The sequence below is a fragment of the Mytilus galloprovincialis genome, chromosome 12 (genome assembly GCF_965363235.1).
Source record: "Mytilus galloprovincialis chromosome 12, xbMytGall1.hap1.1, whole genome shotgun sequence".
Taxonomy (NCBI): Eukaryota; Metazoa; Mollusca; class Bivalvia; order Mytilida; family Mytilidae; genus Mytilus; species Mytilus galloprovincialis.
This window is the reverse complement of record NC_134849.1, coordinates 31,127,423-31,135,905: the sequence shown is the minus strand read 5'-3', so window position 1 is coordinate 31,135,905 and position 8,483 is coordinate 31,127,423. Positions and strand designations below refer to the sequence as shown.

The window sequence follows — 8,483 nt, the reverse complement described above, 5'->3', positions numbered from 1 at the left end:
TTTTACTTCTCCGACTTCGACTGGGAGTTTATTATTTTTGTTCTACTCGTTTTTCTATAAATTACATTAAAGATGAAAGAATTTTGAAAGTATTACGAAAACCTGAAGCTTATATAAGCCAATGTATGACATATGTCCAAAATTATGCACGAGATTTAATATATCAGTATAATTCTAATTTACGTCACGGTGTGTTTTTTGCGCTGAGATAATGCAAATCATTGGTTTGTTTTCCCATAGGAAATATTAACAATTTTAATTTTTTTTATATCTATAAGCGGACTTGGTTAATAGAATTATGCAACACATCCGTTAACTGACCATTTATTCTGGACCTGTGATTTAAAAGAATGACCAATACATTAAAATCGTATTATAAATTTTAAAGGTTATCAGAAATGTTTAAAACTAACTTTTGATTAGGAAAACCACACACGTACATGTTTGAGGATCATTAAGAACATTTTATCCTTTTTAATTTCAACATGGCTTCATGTAAGTTCTATTTTTTACTTATGTTTTAGAAGAATGACGTTTGTCTAAATTTATATCTATTGAACTTTAATTATTTGTTAAATTGTAGTTTGATTGTTATATATTTTTTTAAACGTAGTGGTCACAAAGGAACAAACTATAAAAGTCAGTTGAAAAAAGCTTAAATTATTAGAAGTACTAGAAGACACCCGCGAAATCGCGGGCATTCAGAGCGTAGTTTAAAGTATCGGTATGTAAAGTGTTGTTGGAAGAATTTTGTTAAATACAGAATGACTGGAGAATTTCAGCAAAAGTATCATAAGTCATAGGTTATCGGGGACAGGAAAATGTTTTTTTTTACCCTCCACCTTTATTTCCAAAGTTCCCAATTTTTGGTTTTCTATCAATTTCAATATGAACATACATTTAGTATGTTATGAACATTTATTGAAGTAAGGAGCCTGTAATTCAGTGGTTGTCGTTTGTTTATGTGTTACATATTTGTTTAGTTTCGTTCATTTTTTGTACATAAATAAGGCCGCTAGTTTTAACGTTTGCATTGTTTTACATTGTCATTTCGGGGCCTTTTGAAGCTTAGTATGCGGTATGGGCTTTTCTCTTTGTTGAAGGCCGTACGGTAACCTATAATTGTTAATTTCTGTGTCATTTTGGTCTCTTGTGGAGAGTTGTCTCAACATGGCAATCATACCACATCTTCTTTTTTTTTTTTGTAATCAATGAATTTTGTAAAAGATTTAATGACTGGAAAATTTCAGAAAAAGTATCAAAAGTTCACATGAATAATTTTAGCTCTTATCTGTATATTATGAACATTCATTATTATATAAATAAAGCGTATTTACTTTCAATTCTAAGTTTATCGATCCATGGTGATCATTGATATAGTATACAGACCCTCTCTATTTAATAAACTCTGTGACTGCCGTGGATAGTAAACTTGAAAATGATAGCAGATAAAATTCTGAAAATACACTTTATTCGTAGTATATGTATGTTCAAAGTATACAGAAAAACGCAAACCGGAAGTCTAATCTGACTTAAAATTTCGTACAATGACGGGACAATACCCGGATGCCTTTTTTCTCGTTTTTCTCCTAAAATAACTCAATCTGAATAATCATATGAATGGATGACAAATGCGACTATGCACTGTACCTATAGGACACAGAGGCGTGTTAATTAATTTATTGTGGAAAGAAGAGAAGCGACACCAAAAATGAGGTCTTCTCGTTTAATAGTATAGATTAAATAGAACTTCACTAAAATTGTAACAAAACACAGAGTTCATGTGAACGGATACTTGTACACACAGCCACAAAAAGACACTAAGTACAGGTCTGAGAGTACTCGCAGTTACTAACATCTAGTTCATAGCCAAAACCAGTAAATAAAAAAGCAACATGTTTTTTCAGCCTTAAGATAACCTTTAAATCTAAAATATGAATTCAAAAAACCTAGAAAAATTTAAGTGCACTTGGTTTCTATCTATTCAATATCATAATTATGTTTTTATGGGATAATTTGATCGTCTGTAATCTTCGAAGGTAATCCCGATGTTTAACTAGATGATATAGTTACATAGATACAAATGAAGTTCTAATATATATTATCGATTCCATGCATAATCAATTGTTTTTGTAAACGTTTTTTCGGATAATTTTAATAAACGTTTTAGTATGGTATAAATCAAATATGAAAATGATAGTTAAATTGCTGAACATGAATTTAACAGCTTATACTGCTTTAATATATCAGTATGCATTTATATCACATAAATGTTTGCGCTGATATTTCGCTAGTCATTGTTTCGTTTTCACATAAAAAATGCACATTACAATTTAACAATTTAATTTTCTTGATATCTTTAAGTGGGATTGATTTATATCATTAGGTCACAAATCCATAAACTGACCATTCATTCCGAACGAATGATTCAAAAGAATGACATATAAATTAAAATCGTATTAAAGTATTAAGAGGTTATCATGATCAAAGACGTTTAAAACTAACTTTTCATAAAGAAAGCAATACATGATGTATGCGGATTATTAAGAATATTTTTAAATTTTCATTGTCAACATGGCTTCACGTAAGTTCTGTGTCGTACTAATGGATTGATAGATTGGCTGTCTGAACTAGAATCGACAGAACGTTTTCTTATTTTTTTAAAAATGTAGTTTGATTATATTTGCTTTTTATATATATATATATTTATTTAGAAAGTGTGATTATGAAGCATTTAAGATTAAAGGTAACTATATAAAATAAAGTTAATTTACTACGTATTATTTTTTTATACAAAATTTGAATATATATGAGATATTTTTCGTTGTATGTCTGATTTTAATTGTTTTATAATAAACAAATATTTGACACGTTATCTATTTTTTGCTTAGCGAAATATTTCTTGGATCACACTGTACGGAGTGTGCTACAAAAACAGATACGAAACCTGCGCTAGTTTGAATATCTAATACAGCATCAGTATTATGAGACAATATTACGACATTTCTATTGGCTATTCGTTTGTTACGTTGGTGACTTTCAAAGGTTAAGAATATGTAGGCTCGTCCATTTCACTGAGCATGTGTTATTTCTTTAATACCATACCAATACTTCTACTGAAAATCTTCTTTTTATATATTTTTTTTAAATTCTGAAGTGTTCAAAAATCTTAAAATGTCATATATTAAAATATGATCAAAACATTAAACGTCACACTGGTATGTGCAATACACTAGATCGATTCAGATAATAATAATAACCTTAACGAAGGTTCCCTTGTCGTTATTTCAAAATTAATTAACTAAGTTAATATCAAGCGATATCCAATTCTAAGATGTTCGGAAACTTATAAATAATCTGTTATAGTGAAGCATGTCTTGAAGTCATAAGATATAAGACAAAATATTCATTAATTCAATGAAAAACCCTATAAATGAATAACCCTTCTTCATCAAATTTGCATATTTTACCAAAGATCTACACCAAAAACTTTTTGATTTTTCCATATCGGTAGACACTTTTTCTTTAACAAAAAAATAATAGAAAAAAACTGGATTACCTTTTAACCTACAATATGAATTCAATTGACCACGAAAATTTCAATTGCACGTGGTCACTTTCTATTTATAACTGTATTTATATTTTGATGGGTTATATGGACGTCGGCAATCTTCGGTGATTATCTCAATGGTTAACTAGCTGCCCCTTTTATATCTCAGTATGGTTTTATATCACATGACTAATTGCGCTAAGATTTTATCGATAATCATTGTTTTTATTTAATATGTTGAGAAAAATGCAAGTTCTTTTAACAATTCTGTATATCATTAACCGGAATTGATTTATATAATCATGCAACAAATCTATTAACTGACCATTTATTCTGGAAATGTGATTTAAAAGAATGACCAATAAATTAAAATCGTATAATAGTTTTAAGTGGTTTTCAGAGACATGTTAAAGCTAACTTTTGATTAGAAAAGCCATATATATGTATATTGATCAATGAGAACGTTTTAACTAACAATAAATGAACAGATTTGGCAATCGATAATGATATATAATATTGCACATCTTGTGAAGTTGAAATCTTAACTTCGTAAATTTTACAGACGCCATCACGAGTTGGTTGCATTTTGACCATTATGGAATAACCGTTTCAAAAATAATATCGGATATGTTCCCTACGTCGTAACTACAAACCCCTTCCCTTTCATGAATGTGACCTACCGAATAAGATTATTTACCGGATTTGTTACCACAGAAGCAACACGACGGGTGCCACATGTGGAGCAGGATCTGTTTACCCTTCTGGAGCACCTGTGAGCACCCCTAGTTTTGGGTGGGGTTCATGTTGTTTATTCTTTAGTTTTCTATGTTATTTCATCATGTTCATGTGTACTATTGTTTGTCTGTTTGTCTTTTTCATGTTTAGTCATGTCAGTTTATTTTGGTTTATGAGTTTGACTATCCCTCTGGTATCTTTCGTCCCTTTTTTAATAGTTTTTATACATACAATTTGTATTTAGAAACATGAAAAGGGTTTATATGTTGTTTTTCATAAAATCTGATGTGTCATAGTATTTTAGATACTAACATGACTAAGTTGATCCGATTTTCAACAGATAGTATATGTTTACTTGTTTTAAGATTTAAATAAAACATTTATTATAACGTTATGAAAAAGGCATTCAAGTAATAACATCTTGAGAGGTATTCCCATTTCACTTAATGCGTTGAGATTAAACATTAATATTGTTCGGTTTTTTTTTTAAATAAAGCGAAAATATTTGTATGTAGCTGAATCTTTTGTATCAACTGTTATGTATGTTAAATTCATTTTTCTTTTTTCAAATTATTTTATTCTGCTATTCTATTACTAACACATAGCTCTTCGTTTACCTGTAGTTGTTCACAATCCTTTTGTTGGATGGGGGTATTCAAGTCATTCCATATGTCCTCGGCTCTATATGATAGCAAACACAATTGTTGTTAAAGGCAATCTAGAACACAGGTTTTAAAGTATTTGTCGTAATGATTGTCGGTGAAAGGGCGTGTAGTTTTTTTTCAGTTTTTAATTCCGTGAAAACCACTAGGGCATTTTGAGTTCGGTAAGAAAAATAAGACCCTTAATAGAACAATCCTTGTATATTCAGGACTGTAGTTTTTTTATGAAAGATATATTCCTTTTGCATGTTAAATCAGAATATACACAGAAAAAAATTTGAATCCTGTGTCCAAAAGTAATGAAATTTAAATTTCCAGCACTGAAACAAACTCAAATTAACTTTTTGACACAATGTGACTATACCTATTTGATGTATAAGGGAAAATAATAGGATAAGGGAAAATAATAAAGTAAATTGAATGATATTCATTAAAATAAGAATATTTCTTTTAACAGGATCGACTTTGAGAACCAGTACACAGATGTATCCTTAGAGTTTATTACTGCATTACCGTCATACAATTGTTACAAATTGAATGAACTATAACTATAGAAGCAAAGCCGGACATGAGTGATCCAAAGCCGAATTTACGTCTGGAGCCAATTAAAGAAGATGACACTGTTGATTTTACAGCAGCTCCAAACTCAAAACAAAAGTCATCACTTCTTGGGACAGTTAGTCCAAAACTGAACTTTAAATTCTTTCCGAAGTCGACTTCGTTGTTCCGACTGAAATGTACTGCATCAAAGTTAGGCTTAGATAACAGGAGACCCAGTATTGAAGCCTGGAAAGAAAGATATAAGGGGAGAAAATCAATAAATGATGACTTTGAAAAAGACGGTAATATGGAAATAAATGGTGAATTTTCAAAAGGAAAGATAAAATCTATTAACTCTTCATTGGAATGGCTGAAAACAGAACTTGTGAGTATATAAATTTTTATTTCTCTGAATATTGTATATTTTTATAGAAATGTATTTTTGGGCAGTTTTATAGAACAAATAGGTACAAAATGGTTTATATAAAGTTAGATAGCAGCAATTCTGTGTATACAACTGAAATATATACATATATATATGTATGTTCAAATCATGATATGCGTAATGATTGCCAATTAGACAACGATCAATTTAGACACAGAGCTAAACTATGAATAATTACACGGGATCCAACAGCCTACCACAATGCAAATCTGTATCATATACGATCGTATGAATGGCTACTGGAAGACAAAAATAAATATTTTCTTAAAAGAACAACTTACACAATATTCCTGATTTATATTACAAAAATGAACGAAAACGAGTCTGCCAGATAGCACAACGACAGTTATTAGATTTAAGGTGCCTATCTTGAAACAGGCACAAAGATAATTGGGCATGGTTTAAAATTCTAATCGTATCTGTTTTTATAATGTTTTTTTTTTTTAATTGGTAAATTAACAAAATCTAATCAGCAAGGGTTAAAACAGAGGCATCAGACACAAAAAGGAAATCAACTCAAAAGTACCCACAACACCATTGCAAAATAATAAGAAAAAATGGAAGTAGAATAAAGTAATCCTGAAATAATATTTTATAGTATTATTTACAATGAATATCTTACTTTACTGCACTGTCTGTATTTTAGAACCTAACAAATTGAAAAAAAATGTAGTATCGGTAGTCCCGTTAGCCTCGTTATCCACGAGGAATATAAAACTAAAACAAAAGATTGAATATGAACTAGCTGTCATTAACTGAGTATACTCTCAAATCTGTATCTAGTGCCTTTTTATATATGCACCTGACGCGCGTTTTGTCTACAAAAGACTCATTTGTGACGCTCGAATAAAAAAAAGCCAGTTATGTCAAATAAAGTACGAAGTTAAAGGGCATTGGGGACCACTGCGATAGGCATGTGCAATAATACGACTCGAATAAGAATATATGTTTAAACAGAATGATAATACTGTCAATTTTGCATAAAACTGATGATATCAATGAATCATACAATTGAAAGTTTCAATGCTTTATAAACTCCTCAACATGTGCACTACATTTACAATACTGCAGTGGTGTTTGATGAATATGTGGGGGTTACCTTTACGTTTATGCTATGGCATCTTTCCACATTCACGCAGATTTGGGCATGCGTCAATGATACATTACTCTTAATAGCATAGCAAAAACAATAAAACATCAAGAGAACAACAATGACACCTTGAAAGCTTTGGTTTTTTTCCTTCGTTTTTTTTTTACCCGTGTGTGTTTACGCTTGATCGATTTATGACTAATGAACAGCGGTCTATACTACTGTTGTCCTTATTAATTTTTCAAATTTGATGGTCAATTTCAAAATAACCGCAATTATATTTTAAATATGGTGTGTACATGTATATGTTTACATTAATTTTTTTATTGAGATAAAACTTGTGTTTAATAGGATTTATGTATTTGAGATTGTATATGAAACAAATATAGATTGGGGGGGGTGGGGGTTGAAGTACGTTTACTCCATGACAGGTTGAGATGAAACTGTTCTTAAGGGTAATCTTCATTATCACAGCAATAAGTAGCATTATCGTCAATACGCATGTCTTTTTAACAACATCATTATCTTTAATGACTTATATTACAGACTCAAATGAAGAAACAGGACCAATCATTGGCATCGCAATTTCTAAAAATAAAGAAAGCAATATACAAACAAAAACTAGAATGGAGTTGCCTCGATCACCAGTGTATGATCGAAGACGCAGAAACCAATATAGACGCATTAGAGGAACTGAGAAGAGTGACCGATCTACCACTTCAGTCCGAAATTGATCTTTCATTGAAAGAGAAAGGATTTACTAAATTTAATGTGTCAAATAGAAGATATTCCATGGCATAAAAATATCAAATCAGTTTTTTCTCTCTATCATATGTAGTAGGCATCGTCATTTTGTAACAATATAATTTTATTTATTTCAAATAAAATCAATTGTGAACATTTCCGTTTTTGGTGTATAAAAAAAGAGCGAAATAGACCAGAGGGACAGTTAAACTCATTTGAGTTTCTACATTTTTCTCTCGGCTGTCCTTAAGGGATAAATTAGTTTTTCGCAGCACTTGGCGTCCGTCGTCCGTCGTCCACTGAAAACTTTAAAAAAAAGAATCTCCTCTAAAACTACCTGTCAAAATATAACAAAACTTTGTAACTAGACATACTTTTTTTAAATCAGATTAAAGGTAGAACATTCAATGAATACAACTTTCAGAAAAAGGTGCGAATGGTTTCATGACAGACATTTTGTAATAACTGTTTTGGTAATTTGACCAGTTTCTCGTTAATAAACGACGATAAGTGATTTTTACATACAACAATCGTATTAGAATATACAGATGGTTGCACTATGGAGATAATAAGTATGCCAATCAATATCTGGTCGCAGCTAGCGTTCATATATAGTCAATTCTGATTACCTATTTTTATCAGTTATGTAAGTTTAAAGACTGTTCTGATCAATTGGTGCCTGCTTGGGTTTATATAGAGAATTGATTTTTTAAACAA

The 8,483-nt window shown here is 30.4% G+C and overlaps 1 long non-coding RNA gene across 2 annotated transcripts; it reads left to right on the top strand.

Annotated features, from left to right (window-relative positions):
- Positions 1-401: 401 nt before the first annotated feature.
- LOC143054629 (uncharacterized) lies at positions 402-7,923 on the top strand. Of its 2 annotated transcripts, none has more exons than XR_012971757.1 (3): positions 402-495; positions 5,405-5,872; positions 7,569-7,923. It is a non-coding gene; the product is annotated as an uncharacterized LOC143054629 (long non-coding RNA). The 2 variants fall into 2 exon arrangements; XR_012971758.1 differs by lacking the exon at positions 402-495 and adding an exon at positions 2,494-2,584.
- Positions 7,924-8,483: the final 560 nt, after the last annotated feature.